Source organism: Chlamydotis macqueenii, chromosome 1, assembly GCF_036417535.1.
Source record: "Chlamydotis macqueenii isolate bChlMac1 chromosome 1, bChlMac1.mat, whole genome shotgun sequence".
In the NCBI taxonomy this organism is placed as follows: domain Eukaryota; kingdom Metazoa; phylum Chordata; class Aves; order Otidiformes; family Otididae; genus Chlamydotis; species Chlamydotis macqueenii.
The window spans coordinates 33,049,572-33,067,891 of NC_141556.1; the positions used below are offsets into that span (position 1 = coordinate 33,049,572).

Sequence of the window (18,320 nt, forward strand, 5' to 3'; positions counted from 1 at the left end):
AGTGAGGTTAACTGGGGAGATGATTCGCTGTAGTCTGCCTGATGTCTGCTCCTTTGAATCTAGCTGTTAAGAAGGGAATCTGGGTCACAAGTATGTGGCCAAAAACCTCCTTCGTATGATGCTGCGCTCTATCCTTTGCATTTGTCTGTAGTTTGAGCCTTGTGCGAATAACTCACCCAATGCTCTGTGAAAAATTAGGTCATTTGGGCTGAGGGAAGAAAAAGGAGCATTGAAGGCCTGAGTGACCTTTACTATTAGTCCTAGATGTCTTAGACCATTGAACTCAAGTTTAGCAAAGAATTTGAGAAGAACTGATGGGTCCTTTCTCTCCAATATATTACTAAGTAACTCTGCTAGCAAAGATCATTTCAGAGACACTTAGTTCTCTCTAATGAGATATCTATTGCTTGAGTAATTATCCTAGAGGTGACACTGTGGTGGCACTCAGAATTTATCATTGCTGTACTAGGACATTGAAGCTGCATGAAGTCCTATAGTTCAGTTTTATTTTCCGAGGTCCGCCACTGTTCAGTGCTCGCTGTGGTTCATGATTAGAACAAGGAGGATAAGAAAGGGAATGCTGTTTTTCTAGTAAGCGTTCTGGTGCTTTCTTTTCTCTCCCTTTGCATTTTACATTTTGTTTGCTGTTTCAAAAAGATTCAAGGGGATGTATAATAAATGACTGTACTTCACAGGGCTGTAATGAAAGCGTGAATGAAAATACATGTATCGAGCTCGATGTATCGAGCTATACTGAAGTTGATATTGTATGCAGAGTAGAGAAACAGAGTTGTCTTCATACCAAATAATTATTAAATCATCCTTTCAACTTTGAAAAATGAAGTTCCAGTACTTTGACCTTGGAGTTGCTGAATATATGGGAAAATTTGATTTGAAACGGCCTATCCCAAGTACTATTTCATGTTTTTACAACACAAAGCAAGAGACTCTTTTTAATTGTATTCTTGACTGATGTTTGTGTGATTGAGTTATTTATTTATTTAAAGTTATTTATTTGGACTGTGCAACTAAGTTGGCATGTTTTATTTACGATGTAGCTCTAGCATCATTCCATTGCTACTGCAATAAAGTCAAGCTGAGACAGCAAAGTATTAAATCACAAGCGAAGACCATCAGGATCATGATTCTTTGACTGAAGTACACTTTAGAATTACATGTCTCTAGAAATTATTTCTAAGAGTGTTGTCTGTTTCATTTTGTTGCCTGTTTCATAGACTTTTTTTCTAGGTTAACAAGCTTTAGCAACAAACTGAAAAATTAGGAAAAAAAAAAAGAAAAAAAAAAACCACTTAGTACTAAGTGGTTTTTGTTTGAGGTTGATGCTAACTGAGAGCACAGATGAAGTCTCATCTAATTTTTGAGCACAGGTATTTTCTGTCCCTCTAAATGTTAGCATTAATAGTGTGTTTAGCAACAAGAGAAAACCAATTGAGCTTGGAAATCCATTCTCAATGCTGTGAAAAATAATCACATCATTGTAAATGACAGCTTTGCTGCCTTAGTATTATTATAATCTAGTATTTATCTAAGCCCTGTGTAGAGCATAAGAAAGAAATAATGCCTGAGCAGTCCCTGCCCTGAAGAGCTAACTTTTTTTCAATTAGGCATAACTCAGGAAGACATGTGAAGAGGAGAACACATACAGCTGAACCTTATCCAGACAGTTATACATGAATGATGCTTAAGGGTTTGTGCACCTTTTACCTTTGATTTCCATCCTGCAACAAACTGTGGCTGTCTCCCAGCCCCATTCTCCTTCTAGGTTGCAAAGGCTCCTCCAGTCCGAGCGATTCACCAAATACTCATGGGATGGGTCAGGGAGACAAGCATAGATGAGAGACAAAGTAGAACACAGAGACTGGTGACTGAAATGCAAATGTGAAAGCTGTGGCTGTAAAAATATTGAGATAATCTGAGAAAACGTCACGGAGAATGTTGCAGGACTACAACAGGACCTCATGGATAGTGTGATTGGCTTCTGGCTCTGGCTGTGTTCCTACCTCTTCTGCCAACCTCTCTGTGGCACGTCACTTCACATCCACCTCATTGGAGTGAGGGACCCTCTGTGCTGATTTTAGATGGCTGCTGTCTATACATCTCCACCTGATTCTAATCACTGTGTCTTTATAGTCAATGGAGAGACAGAGGTACAGTTGGGGTGTTGTTAAATATCTACAGTAGGATGAACTGCAGCAGGCCCTCAAGGTGCGTGTTTCTTTCTACTAAGAATAAACAGACCCAACAATATGACCTGAGAGAAACCATCCCTTAGGCTAGATCCAGAAGAAGGGTTCTGAGGGTGACATGGCTTGAGTCCAGAGCTCCAGCTCTGCGAGGATCCTGCTCAGCTATTTCCACAACTGGTCAAAGGGCCAAAGTAGCATTTCTCTGCTAGTGTTTTATCAAGGAGACTTCTTTAAGCATGTCTGACTCTTGCAGGCAGGGTGATGTCCACTTCTCCCACTGCTACCTGGCCATGGTTTGAATGGAATTTAAGTTTCACTGGGTCTAGGACAGCGTGTCAGAGACACTATCCATTTTAGGCTGTTTGAGAGGCAGCACAGAGGTCTATATTCCAGTCCTAGTTGTAAGGACATTTTATGCAATGCGAATACAAACGCTGATTGTTTTTTTTAAAATATAGAGATTGCGTATTTTCTGGCTTAAAAACAACAGATCAAATTCAGTTCAATGCAGGTGAGCGTTTGTTCATTTTAAAGGACATGTGCTTGCTTATAGAAAGAAGGCAAAAACCCTACAAGTTTGTTATTTTTTCCACAGTATGAAGTTAGTAATTTTCACAATGTGTTTAGTTATGGCTGTGCTGATAACTGAGATGTCACAATGCCAACACGTGTATATTTCTTGCACCTATAGCGTTCACTGCTGTACATGGGCATCGTTATATTTTTAGCCTTAGTTTCATACTGAGTGCAAGACCACACATATCAAAGCTGGATATGTAGTAATGCTATTGTCATGTAGTAGAACTTTTTACTATTTTAATGAAAAGTTCACATATTTAGTTCTCTTTCTCAAAGATGTAATGGAAAAGCTGTTAATTAAAGGTGTAAATATGAAAAATGAAACTATAATCCCACATTCCAAATACCTCTATTTGAGCAAGTGGGCAGTAAGTCACGCATTAGGCTATGTATTCCTTTTTCTCTTTTTTTTTTTTTTAATGTCATGTTCTTAGTGAGTTTGCTAATGGGCAGGAGCCTGTGGTGGCTGAATTATTAAACCTTGTGTATCCAGGGTAGATTAATTGTTTCATCTCTGTAGTGTCTTTCGTGAGCATTTATATGTTTCTCTGGATTTCTGAAAGACCGTGGAGTACTTGAGCATCACTGTGGGCTTACACACTATAGCTACCTTGCTCAGCATTTTACAAGTCCCAGGGTGTAAATTCTTGCAACTCTTATGACTTACTGCAACTTTTCATCTAACAGTACAATCAGATACAATGTCTGAGTGATTTAAAAGCTACCTGAAGACAGTATTTGATTCCAAAAGCAGAATTTATTCTTCAGTAAACTGAAGAAATTCTGTAGCGGCTGAGTGGAATAAACAGAAGCCAGGCACTGCTTATGTCTGAGATTCTTTGAGAAAGCTTTTGTATGTGAATCTTTAACCAAATTAGCAAAATAATCCTATTAATACCAAATGAGAATACTCCAGTAAATAAGGAGAATAGAATTTTGTCCTTCTGGATAACTTTAAAGAAATTAAGATCAAAGTGAGTTGGAAGGTTAACATTCCTTATGTCTACTGCTGCATCTCTGGTTATGTAGGTATTAGGATATCAGCAGCCAGATTTAAAAAAAAAAAAAACAACTAATTTTCAAATGTATTGTTCATAATATTTTTGTATGTAAATTGCTTTAACTTGCAACTTTAGATCACACCTTGCTGCTGCAGTTGAAAATCTACATATTTCATGAGTGGCCTCTCATTTCTTTTTCTTGTTTTGTTTTTTTTCAGAATGTCTGGACTTCTGTCTATGGTAGAACTTTAATAAGAGAATTAGAAGCTTAACAGATTGAAGAAAATCTGTGTTTAGGCTTTCCCACGTTTCTTATTCTAGTTCTTCGTATTTCCCTGAAAAAAAAAAAAGTAGTTAATTTAGCTACTTTGTAATGTTAATTATGTTTTCTATATGTCATTGTTAAACAGTAACACAGAAGCATATCAGCAAAATGGAACAGACTGTGGACTTGTAAACAAATATATAAAGAAGGGACAGTTCCATTTATTTTCACTGTTACACTGATGGAGAGGCTGTTTTTATTAAAATCTGGTACGATGTGTGAGCACATTAAAAAACACTACTCACAGCATTTAAGAAGATATAATTTGCTTGAATAAAGTAAAAGATAGAGTAGAAAGACAGTCTTGCCCACACAAAGTGGGTAAAGACTTGATTTTTAGAAGGGTTTTTTTTTTTAGAAAATCTATTTAACTTTGCAAACATAATTTGATTGTGACTTTTAACTGAGTTTACACTCAGTAATTTGATAGAATTAATTTGCACATATACAAACGAGAGGAGAATCCTGATTTACACTTTAAGCAGAATACACAGGTAGTTTTCCTTTGAAGCAGATTAGCAAAACACAATTTTGTATTCATAGACAAAGCAGGATATACAAAATAATTTGTCATTCCTATCAGAGTAGATCCTCTCTGCTGTACATTTGATTCAGGAGTGGTATATAAATTTTGGTTTTTCCTAACACGTAACAGGAAAAAGTATCAACATATAGTTTGTTCCCAAGGAAGTTGCCAAACTTGGAATTAAAATATCCTTCTAAAAACCTCCCATTCAGCACAAGAACTTCTAAAGAAGCAAGAACTTGAATGTCAGGGTGCTTTCCATTATACCTTTGCTGGGTTTTTTAACATTTAAAAACACAATTTAAAAAATACAAGTCAAAACCCATGAGAAACATCAGTTTTAGTGAAGTTAGCAAACAACATTTGCAGCATCTCTGAGATTAAAGGTTTCTGTATGTGAGGGGTTACTATAGTTTTTTTATTTATGTACTGCTTGCCCTTTCAAGATGGGAACCTAGATGTCAGGGCAGGTGACCAGTGGCAGGTTTTTTTCAGAGGAGGCAGGGTAGATGGGTATTGACCTTTAATAAAACTGACAGCAGATCCAGCTCCTTTACTGGTTTCCCCATCCTTACCATATGGCAAGGTTTTACAGGGGGGAACCGTATACCCTGGACCATCTTTTTCAGATGTTATGTGGAGTGTTTCATTCTGCTCAGAGTACATTGCTCTTCACTAGTAGATTTTAGACATGCCTGTCAAACAGCATTACAAAAATGAGTAAGTATTTTGAACACATGCTTGCACTCAGCTAACTGTGCAGTGTTTGCCAAAGAACCCTACTGTGAGGGCTGGGTCTGAGGTACTGTACCTCCCCATGGCCCGCAGGTCTCTGAAGTAGAAGGGAACAAGTTCAAGTGAGGTAATGGTAGGAGAAACCTTGCTACAGCAAGTAACAGATTTTCCTTCTTGCAAAGTCTTTCACATGGGAAAGAGTCCCCTCTTCTTTTGTCCTTTCTACATCCTCATCCTTCTATGCATCATTGAAATGTTCCTTATTGGCACTGATGTAAAACATTAAAAAATAATCCTGAAAAATAAAAGTGACTCAGAAGGACTAGACTTGAACAGCTTTTGATTTACAGCTTCGCATTGTTTATACTTACTACAAATTCAAGTGACAGACTTGAGTCTGTTGCTAAACAGGGTTTAACCAAAGTATTAATAATATTTCTCATTTCGCAATTACTAGCACTGTGGCACTTCTTCCTGCTGGGTCAGACACAGGTCTTTCTTGCCTGTCCTGGAAACATTCCTTTTCTTGAACCTGCCTCCACAGCTGCTACTCTTGTATTTATATCTGCATTGAATTTCACAGTCCTAAAGTGCCTTTTTTTTTTTTTTTTTTTCCCTGAAAGTCACTTGTTTTGGGGGTATCAGGTCTTACTCCATTCTGTTTTGGACACAGAACATTAGCTCTCCTGAGCTCTGCTTTCATCCATTCCATCAAATATCTGCTTTCTGTGAGCTTTCCTGTATCTTGCATCTGTGACTGGTATCAAGTGAGTGGGTTATTTCCTGGCTGTCATGGTAGCAAGAAGGACAAGTTAGTATGGTCCCAGAAATAGCCAGGGAAATCTCAGGAACAAGCATCTAGAAATGAAGTTAGGCTCCCACAGAGTGAAGCTGTCCCTGACCTCTCCTGACAGGACAGTGAGGGTGTGGACAAGGCAAAGAGAATGGAAATGTACTATACTTATAGATCAGAGAATGAAATAATGCATTTGAAATCCAGTGCTTTTATTTTGAAGGGAAACACCTTTTGAATTTGATGGAAGTGTATGTAGAAGTGTGATGAGGGGGGAAAAGTAAAGCATTGTTATGTGTAATTAAAACCCAGAAGTCTCTGTTGGAATATTTTCAAGATCCAGCTGGATGTATAAATTCCTTTTGAAAATACCTGAAACAGTCCTTCACCCCCTTGCCAGAACCCACTATAAAGTACAGTTTATTTCTTCAACTCTTTCCGTTACTTTGGGACTAAGAAAATGATAAGCAAAATCATATTCCCCTGAGAAAAGGTGGGTGTATCTTTTCCTTTATTGCACATTATATAGCCTACCTTTTTAATGAGCTGTCTGGTTTATAACGCAGTGTTCTCATTCTGTGCTTGTCTAGTTTGATAACCAGCACCATCATTTTATGCTGTGGATTTTGTCAAACAAGACATGCAAAGTACAGTATTTTAAAGTATATTTAGTCCTTCACACTCTGGATGGTTAAATCTTACTTGGATGCATTGTATTTGTCTCAGGCATTATAGATTCAACTCCAGGGTTTGCTTCAGCTGCTGCAAGTTGGTGTATTTGTGCTGACCTGAATCCTATTGTGCCAGTTTATACTGGCTGAGGGCTGGGCCCTTTTTTTTAGCTCTGTGACTCAGTTCCTCATTTGCTGAAAAGAAACAACTGTAGTTCTTTTCTTTCTCTAGTTGCCTGGTTGTCTGCCTAGTCCCTAAGGTGCTCAGAGGAGGATGCTGTCTGACTTGGTACAGCTTCTAGCATAATCAGGCACCAGTCCCACCTGGAGCCCCTTGGCTCTGAGATGACTACACACAAAATGAATTAGCTGAAAAAGCTTCCCATTTGTCACAGTCATTCCCTTTTACCCTGACAATGGGTACGTGCCGTACATGTGACACTGAGGCCCTTCTTTTGCAGTGCAGGAATTTGACTGACATAATGAAGCCGTTCTCCAAAAGCAGACCTAACATTCTCACACGCTGCCCTCTGAAACCACCATATCCAGCCCAAATGCACAAGAAACATGGAACTCCAGGAACAAGCGAAGCTGGAAATTGTTTGCAAGTCTTTCACAGGACTCTTTTCATCTTTAGTTGCAAGGAGAGTCTTTTCACAGATTCTGCTATAATCAGTGTGTGATAGGCTTTGTTGTTGTGGGATGTGTGTGTGATTAGTGTTGCATTGCTTATGATCGTATTGCAGTGATAGATGTTGATATAACAGCAATGGTGACATTCAGATAATTTCAACTCTCCACAGCAATGCTCTGGAATATATTATTTGATTGTAGAAATCTGCTTTGTAATGAATGTTGTTACACAGCTTTTTATCTAAAAAATGAAAAATCTGAGATGAGGCTGAGTTGGTTCATCTGTTTGCTAAGTGATAGAATTGCATGCAATTTGTAAATGCAACCATGTGAGTTAAAATAGGAAAGATAAACCTCAGTTTACCATCACCAGATAGAGTGTTGCCTTAAGACAAGTTTTATGCCTATTCGTATCTTACATTTAGCTACACAGCATACTCAATTTACAGGACTTAGTGACAGGTTGTATCTAGGCATACAGATCCACCTAGCAACAGTACTGAGTTCAAGCAAGGAGAAGGAGCAAAACCAGATTGGTTGCTCTTAATCAAACCTTAGAGGGGAACAGAAACAAGAATATGCCCGATGATGTTGGTCTAACTGCATTATTTCTGCAAAACTGATTGAATGGTAATTGTTCATACTTCCTTGGAAAGTTTCAAGCCTGTTATATGAGATGTTAACAAAAAGACTTAATTTTTGTTGCCTTTGAGTTCTTCTGACATTCTGTAAAGCTGCTGCTTTTCTTTGTATAACAAAAGGGACATTAGTAGTTAATGGCTGAGTGTCTTGAGATACTGAGTACATCAGATATTTTTGCATCTGTGAGAATCAGACTTTATTGAACCCATCAATAAGTTATTCATGCTGATATGTATACAGGAGGATAAGTATTCCCTAGTGCTTTTAGTGATTTGAAATTATAGTTGCAATGGTTTCTGATTTTGAATTAACATTTAATTACTCATCTGTATTGCGTTTGGCCTCATGTCCCTGTGGGTCATAGGTGTTGTGTAAGTGTGGCCTTAAGTCAACCAAGCTTCTAGTCTACTACTTTCAGAGGCTGAAAAGTTTCTCTTTTCTGGAATCTGACTGTGTTTGCCTGTTCATCTTCGCTCATTAGGGAGAGAAGATTCCCCAGCATAACACTTACCACATCTGACAGATAGATCAGGAACCAGCATGGCATGACACAGTGTGAAACTGTGTTTCCCGCTAGAGCAGCGGAGCAACTAAATCAACATGCCTACGGAGTCCCCTAAATAGTCTCAGCAGTACGCTGCAGCTGACTTTGAACTGTACTATGTCTCGGCTGGTCCCCAAATAATTAACCTCTTCTATATCTCTTCCTAGTACCAAGACAGTATTTGCAATATAATTTTTCATTAAGATTCCTTAGAGCCCTGCACGAGCCAACAGGTGCTGTAGGTGCATTAACACATTGTCACTATTGTTGAAAGAGTATGAACAGAGACAACGAATGATGTTAATCAAACCGGGAAAGAGCTGTATTTTTCACCTCCCTCCCCCAACATGTGTTCAATTCCTGCAGTAGCCAGTAATGCTGAACTTGTCTTGGTACCTCCGATGCTGGAATGACACAACCTCAGGTAGTATGTGATAAGTACAGCTGGCTCCGTATGCCTTCATCGCCCACTTTGTTAGCATGGAGGGCAGCCACAGGCATGGTGGGGACCATCCGTTATGGACCAATGCAAGGTGGTGCTGTCAGGGCCTCTGAACTTGGTTACGCCAGGTACTGAATCCATTTCTCCCTGGTAGATAGCTGAATGAAAGAACCACTTTCAGGACTGGCCCTGAGCAAGGCAGTCCATGTCCTAAAGCAGCAGGTTGCTGGGGATGGTTTGAAGCACTCATGAGCCCTGTAAGGGAGAGAAGGGCCTGGGCTCCACAGCAGCGGCTGCAGCTCCATGCCTGGCCACCTCCAGCTTGAAGCAGCCAATTCTTCGAGAAGAATCTTCTGGATTACATGACTCAGTAATCCAGAAGACTACACTATAGGTGTTCTGGCTGGTACTGGTCATTCTGGGCTGTGACTTCATTTCATCTTTCAGGACAGACATTGTAGCTCTTCCTTTCTTACAAAACCACCTTCGATTTCACTCTCCATCCATTCTCAGTGAGCTCTGCTATTATGTTGTTTCCCACATCAAGTACCACATGAGGAATTAAATGATGGAAATTTGTGGCTAGGTAATCCATTTTATCGCCTGTAGATGAAAATGAGAAACCAGTGTACATCTCTTCCTAATGGATCTCACTATGGATTTAAGGATATAATCCTATAATCCTTAGATGGCTCTTTGCTTTTAGGTTCTCTTAGATGGTCTTTCGGCTTGACTATATACAATGTGCAGCATGCATTAAGTTTATAGTGAAATTTCATTCCACTTCAGAACTGTGTGCCCAAAGTGGAGAAAGAAAACATCCCTGGAAACATTCAAGGCCAGGATGGATGAGGCTCTGAGCAACCTGATCTAGTTGGAGATGTCCCTGCTTCTTGCAGGGGGGTTGGACTAGATGACCTTTAAAGGTCCCTTCCAACCCGAACTATTCTATGATTCTATGGTTCTAAAGAAACAATCCTCAACAGCAGCAGTGGTCCCATGTACAGCACATGATCTATTTAGGAGTAGGTGGCAAAAAAAAGAAGTGATTAAGTGATCTGCTTTATCAGGCAGCCAGAGTTAGAGGAAGCAAAAAGAACTGTTGTCCCTTCTCAAGATCACAAGTGTAGTTTTTGACGAGCCTGATTCGACCCAGTTTCTGCAGACTGTGTGTCGGAGAAGGCTCTCAGACTGACCAGGCTGTGCCCCATACCATTTCTGAAGGCAGCCTGCTTGGTGCTGCACCAGCCGCCTCCCAGGTGAGCGTGGCAGCATATTCTCTTGGCTGCAAGTTGGTACTTTTGTCCTGACCTTAAGTTGCAAAGCAACATCTATGTCTTCTGAATGAATGTTAAATACCCTTGGGGATGTTTCTGGCATCTCGGCCAAACAATTACTGCACTAATCTAAATTATACAAACTCCTACTATTCCTCAAGGTCAGGTTGCAAAGATTTGCATACCTGGACAGAGTGTTCCAGATAGAGGGGATGAGAGAAAGAAAAAGCATCACACAAACAAACCTAACATCAGAAACAAGCAGATGATTATTTAAGCAAGAAAAATACAATTAAACATATTAAAAAATAATGTTTAAAATGACACAACACTACTGAGTCTGCAGAGTCATGCACTCAGAAGTTAGGAATTGCCAGAATTAAGGTCACCAGTATAAAATTTTCACCCCTGTTGAGTGTATGGATTATGATACAATCTTTAATTATCTATTCATATCCCATTTTTTTCCATGGGACCTCTGTCTCACTTGCTGCACTGGATGAATGGTGTTCACTTAATAAGAAGCTATTCAATATTTTGTTTTACCCTTTCTGTGCAGTGTGTGGCCCCAGGCCTTACTTACTGCACACTATTGAAACCTGGATATGAAGATGAAATCGTTCATTTCCTCATGGGTTTTTTTTTTTTTTTGTGACACTCATTGCTGTACCTCCTAAGGGCTTTTCAAGCATTAATGTATTTATCTTCACAATAGCCTTCACAATAGGAGTATTATTGTCCATTATTGCCCACATTTTATACTAAGGCACAAAGAAATTAAAGTCAAAGGGTTCCTAATTTGAGATATCTGAGGATATTATTATGAAAATGTATATTATTATCCATCTTTTAGCTGAGTACTCACCTAATTGAGGGAGGAGAGTCTAGCATATTATTTCATTAGGAGCAGACAGGGCCACATATTTACTTGATGTAATCTTATGTATTATTCTACGGATAGCCCTCCCTTGGAGAATTCAAATGGTTGTAAAAGCAGTTTCTTTGCTTGTTTTGAATGACGGCTATAACTATGTCATATATTTGGCTCCATAAAAAAGACTAATTACTTTTTATGCTGATCTTAAAGGAGTACTAGGCAGTCCTATCTAGGTAATGCTATGCAGTACAGGACTTTTGCTATCCCTACAGATATTCTGTCAGCCATTCCTCTTCTCCCCGGTGATGATATATTCAGATCCACTTTTCATTGATTTCAATACTGGCCATGGGCACTTGTCACTTGAACAAATCTAGGCTTAGGTAGGATATTGAGGCAATTACACAGTAAAAAAAAAATGGCAAACCATTTATAACTACTTGGGAATTTTAGTTTTGCGAATTCACGGAGTATCTCTCAGACGTGTTGTGGCAGAATTGGCCAAATTCAGTTCCTCCTGGTAGCAGTGACTGCCGTAACAAGAGGTGAGTATTTTCACATTTTCTACTGTCTCTTGCGTTTACACCCTTCCTCCCACACACCTTCCAGCCTGTGCAACAGATGCAGAGTGCCAGAGAACTGCAGGGGTCTCTGTTACTATATATTCCCACCTCCCAATCACAAGTTAGATCCTCTTTAATGAAAAAGTGTCATGTCCTCTGGAACAAACAGTGTATGATCATGTAACTAAGTACGGATTGTACCGTGCATACACACACAGTATAGACAACCTTGGCCTGACATCTCCTAGTTCATGATTCTTCACCATTGAAACCTCCAGACGGTTCCTTTAATACAGAACTTTCTGTGTGTATCATTCCTTTAGGTTTTACAAAAAAAGATAGAAACCTCAAAATCAAAAGTCTGTCATATGAATCTGATCTGTCTTATCAGGGTACTGGAACTGTTAGCTCCCCTGCGCCGATGTTTGCTATGTGAGCTACCTGCTAATAGCAGCTTCTGTTTTTTCTTCCTGTGAGCCACTTCAGAAGGAGGAGGAGACACATACTTTGCCTCTGGGCTTCGCATCTGCTTGATAACAGCAGAAGGTGGTGATAATTGGAATCATGGTGACCACTCCAAACTCCAGAGCCAAAGAGGCACTGACACTTTCTGACCATGTCCCCAGACTTGGCTTTTTCCTTCCTGTCACTTCCAAGCCCTCCCTCCCTGTCTCCCTTTCTGCCTCCATCCTGGGTCCTCCTTATCCCTGGTTCTGTGATATATCCCATTGCTTTTATCCAATTTCCGTTTTCAGTCTTTCATTCTCTCATTTCTAGTCTCCACATCCAGTGAATCCTAATCAACCACTCAGAACCTGCTGTCCAAATAAAAATCTTTCCTTTTCTCCCTTCCATCTCTTGCCAGGTCATTCCCTTTTCCTTAGCCGGCCAGTCCCAACCTCCTGCTCCCATCCCCACCATCCTTTCTAACACTCCACCCTCTTGCCTGATTCACGTCTCTCCACTTCTCTGCTCAGCCTCTTAGAGGGGGCTGGTGGTGAGGGAGGAGGACGGGGCTTGGGCCACTGTATCCCTGCTAGACTCAGACCTGGAGCTGGAAGCCCTCCTGCCTCTGTCTTTACTCAGCTCCAAGTGGCTGGCTCTGTGTGCATACGGAGTATTCGGGATCAGAAATTACAGGAAAGTTGGCTCTCCATCCCTCAGTTGCTGTGCCAGGGCTGGCTCAGTCCCTCTTTCAGAGCAGCTCCGAGTCCTGCCACAAGCAGCAATGGAGGTGGGAGGCAAAAGGGGAATGGAGGATGCTCTGTCTCTCTTCTGAAAGTGGCAGTTTCACAGTCTGATGGGCTTTAGGAGCTGAGACACTTTGGCATGCTGAGCAATGCACAGTTTGTGAAGATACTTGTTTCTGAACCTTTAGCTGAATTCTTGCAAGGATGAAAATTATTGACTTTTCAAAGGCACCTTAAACTCTTCCAGTTTGGGGCAGATATTCACAGGGAAGCAAAAGGCACATCTCTGACACCAAGTTACTCCCTTGCTAAACTATATGTCTCTACTTCAAAGCACAAGGCATTTCTACAAAGCAAAGCAGCTTATTTTCTCTTTCCTTTTGCTCTCAGAAGTGTTTGAATGGTGCTAGCTGAAAATGTCAAAACCCTAAAACAGAAACAGAACCAAACAGAAAAAAAAAACAGCCTGAGGCAGACAGCTGGCATGGGCTGTGTTCAACCCAAGCAGTTAAATTTGGAAAAGTTATAAGCACATGAAATCAGCATTTCATACACAGGCACACTTGAACAGTAAGCAGCAGTGCTGTGATTTTTGCCTGTCCTATACAGCACCCACCGCGGTGCTGACTGAGTGACCTCATGGTATGGGTTGTATGAATTCCTCTAGTGGCATTTCAATAGCAAAATAAACTCCCAAAAGCTCTCTTCTTGTAGTGCACTTTGTTGCATTTCTTTCTTTTGCACTTATAAACTATACCTAAGGACTGGGAAGGGTGAAAATCACCAGTGTTTCCCACGCAGAGTTTTCTCGCTCTTTCGCTTGGTGGTTGGGAGGGGTCCAGAAGAAAGACCAGCCTCTGCTCCGTTCACCTGCTGAATTTCAGACTGCCAGAGGGAAGGCTCTTCCCAGCTCTCCAGGACTGTGCTCCGGCACCCTGGCTCCATTTTTAGCCTTCTCTCAGACAGCAGCTCCAACTTGACACAACTGTGTTAATTTACGGGCAAAATGCCTAGTTCATACTGGTGAGGCTGAGAGTTTCAGCAGAGCTGCTAGACAGCCACTTCCATGTCATCATTTCTCAACCTCGTTTTCATATGAATTTTTATAGCGATAATACTCTTGCTTTTCCTTTACATAGCGCTTGTAAGTACAAGCAACTTTGAACACTGAAAATATCTGAAAAATGAAATTTTCATTCCCCATACAGAGCTAGTCAATTAACTTCCATGGCGTGTCCCAATGCAAATATACACAGTTATGATGGTTCTTCTGTAAAGAACACCTCAGTGAGTATTGCTGAAGGGACTGCCTGTCAGGACAACGTTATCCATCAAATGCAATTATTTATTCTATCAATTACCAGTAGTCTGAGTTTATAAGACATAGATTGCTACTGGAAGTGCAGAAAAGAAGTGAGAGTCTTAGAAGATTGTATTTGGTTTGTGTGGTGAGATTTTAATAGCAGAGGGGGCTTACAGGGGTGGCTCCTGTGAGAAGCTGCTAGAAGCTCCCCACATGTCCAACAGAGACAACGCTAGCTGGCTCCAAGATGGACCTGCCAATGGCCAAGGCTGAGCCCATCAGCCATGGGGGTAGCACCTTTTTAATAACATAGTTAAGAAGGGGAGAAGAAACCGCTGCAGAAAAAGCAGTGGAGAGAGGAGCGAGAATATGTGAGAGGAACAGCCCTGCACCCAGATCAGTGAAGAAGGAGGGGGAGGAGGTACTCCAGGCACCGAAGCAGAGATTCCCCTGCAGCCCATGGTGCAGCCCATGGTGAGGCCGGCTGTGCGCCCGCAGCCCATGGAGGCCCACGGAGGAGCAGAGACCCACCTGCAGCAGGGAGGACCCCACGCTGGGGCAGGCAGATGCTCGAAGGAGGCTGTGGCCCATGGGAAGCCCATGCTGGAGCAGGCTCCTGTGGAGACAGGAGCTCAGGATGGAGCAGGTTTGCTGGCAGGGCTTGTGACCCTGTGGGGGACCCATGCTGAAGCAGTCTGTTCCTGAGGGACTGCACCCTGTGGAAGGGACCCACGCTGGAGCAGTTTGTGAAGAACTGCAGCCTGTGGGAAGGACTCACTTAGGAGATCATGGAGGACTGTCTGCTGTGGGAGGAACCCCAGGCTGGAGCAGGGGAAGAGTGTGAGGAGGAAGGAGTGGCAGAGACAACATATGATGAATGGACCACAACTCCCAGTCCTTGTCCCCCGGCACTGCTGGAGAGGAGGTACAGAAAAATGGGAGTGAAGCTGAGCCTGGGAAGAAAGGAGGGGTGGGGGAAGATGTGTTAAGATTTAGCTTTTATTTCTCATTACCCTTCTCTGATTTGATTGGTAATAATTTAAACTAATTTCCCCAAGCTGACTCTGTTTTGCCTGTGACAGTAACTGGTGAGTGATCTCCCCATCCTCATCTCGACCCATGAGCCCTTCATTATGTTCTCTCTCCCCTGTCCAGTTGAGGAGGGGGAGTGATAGACCGGCTTTGGTGTGCGCCCACTGTCCAGCCAGGGTCAACCCACCACAAAGATTTCCTTGGGGATGGGATAACCATGACTGTATATAGACATAGACCTATACTGGCATACAGGCTAGATGGCCTCCAGGTTGTATAAGAAAATTAAATAAAATTATTAATATATTTTATGGGGAAATTATTCATATAATATTAAAGTCAGAATGATAATATGAACTCAGTTTTCCTTAGTGATCTACTTCTAAAAGGTAACACATTCTGGTGGAAATCCTTTTGCAGAATCACAGTCATAAAAATATAAATTCAGACATCAGATATATGATTGGTGGTTGACTTTATGTCATGGAAATAGAATCATAGAATCACAGAATGGTTCAGGTTGGAAGGGGCCTTTAAAGGTCATCTAGTCCAACACCCCTGCAAGGAGCAGGGACATCCCTGACTAGGTCTGGTTGCTCAGAGCCCCATCCAACCTGGCCTTGAATGTCTCCAGGGATAAGGTATGCACCACCTCTCTGGGCAACATGATCCAGTGTTCCACCATCCTCTGTGTAAAAAATCAGTGAAACCTTTTGGTGTTGTTTGCAGGGAAGTAGATTGTTGTCGTTAGTGCCAATTAAGTAGCAGAGCCTTGAATAACTGTTTTCTGTGAATAACTGGTTTCTGTCAAATAAATTTTTTCGTAGGCCTTTGGTTTTTTTTTATTAACACAAGAATTTCCATGTATCTAGGAAGGATTCATAGAAAACAATTAAATCTTTAGAATTAGGTGTGAGAGTGTGAGAGGTGTGTGAGACATACTGGAATTGTATATGTTTATCAAGAAGGAAATGTTACTGCTTGCTTCTTAAATGGTTGCTACAAAATATACAAGAGTGACATGAGGCATTTAAAGGAAGAGGTTTGGCAGCTGAACAAACTCAGTGAAGAAGTTGGGAAATGCAGATAAAAAGAGAGTGGGAAAAGTAATGAACATTTTAGGAAGGAGCGGTTAATTCCTACCTCTCATGCACTTGTTATTTTGTGTTTCTTATGAAAGGTTTGGTCATTCTAAGTAATTGTTAAGGAATAGTTGATACTTTCATCAACCTTTGTGTTGATCAAGATTACAAGAAGATTGAGAAATGTTACAATGATCTTTGTGTCCTCAGGCATCCGTCACGCTGTGTTACTGTAGGAGCTTCAAATCTTCTACAATGCTCACCTGAGCCATGATTTTAAAAATTTCTGTTCTAGTTAGTGTTTTTTTTGTAGCCCAGATCAGACGAGTCTGTCTGTTGTGAATATCTGTGGTTTGCAGTAGAAAGACTAAGAGATGGAGCTCTCGGATCCTTTCAGCATCTGCAAGATCTAGCAGGGTCTTTGCCAAAGTACATTAGCAAATGTCATTTTATTAATAACTCAGCTTTTGATTTTTTTTTTCTTGTAGAAGCCAGTGAAATTGCTTTTAAGCTAGACCACAACATTTGGCCAACCTCTGCTGTCAGGCATGCTGATGCAGACCAGTAGCCCAGTAGTCTTTAATTCCTAAATAACACATTGCTGTAATAATAACCTGTGGTGTGGTTCTGAATTGCTTTCCTGCGTTATACCTCTCCACCTCTGATTATAGATTCTTTGAAATTGCAGTAATACTTGTTATAATCTGGTTTGCTCATATTTCTTTCATACTTGCACGCTTTGAAGCCATGCTTTGTACATGCAAACTGGATAAACCTCAGTAAAACTGTACTGAGTCCGAGGAGAGATGAAAGCAATAGTCTCTGGTTTTTTTTTCACAAACATGGCAGCAAGAATATTGCTCTCTGGGCTCTAAGTGGATTTACATATTTAACACCAGAAGTGCCCAGCCAGTAGTCATCACATGGTAGGTAGCACTGCTACAGACCACACACCCCTAAATATATTTTGTAGTGCATTTCTCATATCCAAACTGCTACATTTATGTGTGCATTTTTTATCTATTGATTATTTTGGCAAATGGAGATTGCCCAGGACCCTCCGATGTATAATTATATGTTTGAATGAGCACAGCAACTTCGCTAGCAGACATTTGTTCTGTAGACATGCTAGGAGAACTATAATTGATGCCTTTTTTATCACTGAATGAAAAAAGATAAAAGTGCTGCTATAAACTGGAAGTTGAAATAAATTATGTAAAATACATAATTCACATAATGACTGTCCCTTTATAAATGTTCGTATTAAGTAACCATATCATTTGGGATAATTCCTCCTTGAGGAATGCTGTGAAAGAACAGCTCATTCATTATCTTGACTTGGTGAATTGCTCTAAAACAGCATCCTCTGATGAGAAAACTGATTTAGCATTTCTTTAAACAATTGAAAATAATGCTTGAATTCTGTATTTTCCTGACCAGAAAGTTTCAGTAACTGTCTGCATTATATGGCTTTAGCGAGGTAAACTGGAACTCCCCCCGAAACACACAGATCTACCTCTCCTCTGCAGGCATATACACGTGCAGAACCTTGCTTTAAAACCCCACCTTGTCTATTAATCACTGAGAGAGTAATCACTCAGCTGCTGTAATGTAGCTCCCTTGATTCACTGATGCCAGTAATTACAAGTTTTGGAGCCGTACTTGGACATTTGAAAGCCACGCATTTATCTGCTGGCAGCACACTGTATCTGCTTGCTGCCCTCATAACAACGTCTCCAAGAGCAGGCAACAGGTAATTTCCCAAAACTTTTGTCAGGAAAATTCTTAAAATTAAAAATGTGAACTACTGAATTAAGTCTGCCACTTGTAGATGTTAAGAAGGAAGTTATGGAAGAAAACACAGTAAGGGAAAAAGCACATAGGTACTATTGTTAGTG

The 18,320-nt window shown here is 40.8% G+C and overlaps 1 protein-coding gene across 2 annotated transcripts in view; it reads left to right on the forward strand.

The window, feature by feature from the left end:
* Positions 1 to 18,320, forward strand: part of TMEM117 (transmembrane protein 117) — a 217,142-nt gene that overhangs the window by 173,820 nt on the left and 25,002 nt on the right. The window lies entirely within an intron of this gene.